This window comes from Rattus norvegicus, chromosome 4 (assembly GCF_021556685.1).
Source record: "Rattus norvegicus strain SHRSP/BbbUtx chromosome 4, alternate assembly SHRSP_T2T, whole genome shotgun sequence".
Classification (NCBI taxonomy): Eukaryota; Metazoa; Chordata; class Mammalia; order Rodentia; family Muridae; genus Rattus; species Rattus norvegicus.
In genome coordinates this window covers 21545287-21547500 of record NC_141537.1, presented here as the reverse complement: position 1 = coordinate 21547500, position 2214 = coordinate 21545287, and positions in this window count along the sequence as shown.

The window sequence follows — 2214 nt, the reverse complement described above, 5'->3', positions numbered from 1 at the left end:
TCTTCAGTTAAGCTAGGCTTGCTGACAAGCTAGCTGATAGACAACAGATGATTTATAAAATATTATTTTGAGAGTTTAATAGACTCTCCATGAGTCACTTGGCATCGATGCACATGGTGAAATTCTACCAGAATTTCTTTACATCACACTGAATTGTTATTTAAGTGGTACATGACACATTATATACAAGCTATCCATTAGGACAATTTAAATCTCAAAGCTTCCTTCTCCAATTTACTTTTCTCCCCCGTTTTTGAGTATATCCCTTTTAAGTATACTAATTGTGTCTGTTGAAAGTAAGGTAAAATGAAGTTTTATTTCTAATTTTGCTACCATATTTTATTTCATTTTTACCCAGTTGAACACTGAATGTTACTAAAGTTAGAAAAAAAAATTTTAAGCCAATCTATCTAGAAAGCAAAGTAGAAAAGAGGATAATTTTAAAATTGCATGTCTTTTATGACTATGTGTGCCGAGTGATATACACCAAGTAACTCACAACAGAGCCTTTAGATAGCTCAACATGTAACTCAAATATTCTACCCAAAATCCAAATATCTACCTCAAGAAAAACTATTTCAATCTCAAATATGTCTGTCTTAATGTGTTTCAAAATATTCTTTATTATGTTCTAAAATTAGATTAAGGTCCCGTTACAGTGTCACATGTGCTCTAAAAGTGTGAATCACAGACTTGGAATGGGTAAATTATAAGTGTATCCAAGAACACTTCTTCACAGTTTTTCTTATGTCTGCTATGTCACACCAAACTGCCTTTAACACATTTGCTCATGCCTGTCTCTTATTATCTCCTTCTCTATACATCCCAATTTATGCATATCAATTTTATTTATGGCATACTCACTTCAGAGTTATCTACTTAATAAATATCAACTTCTGACCATTCTGAAAATATAAATACAAGTTTATTACACTATTCAAACTAACTTTGAACTGAAAAGTCTCTGTCCTCACTCAATGAACTTCAACCTACAGATTATGAGACAGAAACCTAACTTGGAAACTGGCTGTTACAACTAACAGCTGTCTCTCAGACAATGATTGAAGTGGGGCTTCAGCCACTGTTCAAACTACTTTCATATGAGGGCAATGGCCAGCTACACCTAACACAGCTGTCTGGGACATGCTTAACAAAACCTGCACACATGGTGCAAACGACTTCCCAGTTCTAAGATGATGGATAAGAGCCAACTGAATTTTGCAAGAATTGATCTATTACAATTTTTATCTCTTAACCTTTCAAGCCACCAGAAGCAGAAGCTGAAACTGAATGTACACTATGGTTAGATTTCATATTAACTGGATCTAAAGGTATATATTCCACACATTAGTGATATCAAGTCGCCATATACTACTTGCTAGAAAAAATGTTTGTTGCTCATAAAATATGAGAAAACAATTGAAGTAATCAAGATTACATTTTGGAAGAATCAAGAATTCTTAGTGTTATACACGTGAAAGCCAAAAATCAGAGACAAACCAATAAGGCTATAAAACAAAGCAAAAGAGCTAATATTTTAATAGAGTAAGATTTGAAAAAAAAACTGTGATACTCTGTGAGGTATTATCTTTTATGTTGCTGAGATGCAATTACGTTTGTAATATTATATTTCAAGGAATCATAGTAATATAATTGGTAAGGTCTAGTTTTTGCAGAAGAAAGTGCATGTAACTTTAGAATTAATCTGTTTATAAGTCATTAATACTTTTGATTACTTTAATGTCAATTTTTCCAAATGTATTAATTTGTTTTGGTAACTATTTATGTCTATTTGGGGGGAAAAAGGTGCTTAATTTTAAAACCCATTTCCAAGTGGAAACCTACAATCTCTGAAATAAGAAATGATAACTGGAGCTTGGTCCCAAATGAATTTGAAACAGTGAAATCTATTTCTAATTATCCATTGCTAAGCAGATCCAAATACTAACTCAAAACACGACTATGTGCCATAGACTTGATCATATATGACCAAAACATGTGATTTAAGGTTATTAGACATTACTATTATCTTGTCACAGAATTGTGCATGCTACCTACTGTATATTGCAGTTGGGACAAAGAACTCAGACCTCAAGGTGGGAAGGGGGTGGGGGTGGGAACAATCAAAAGAAGAGAAAATCTTGCTTTATCAGAGTTCAGTTGTAAAACCTTTCTAAGAGGCCCAGATATAAGAATCAACATCACAGCAAACTT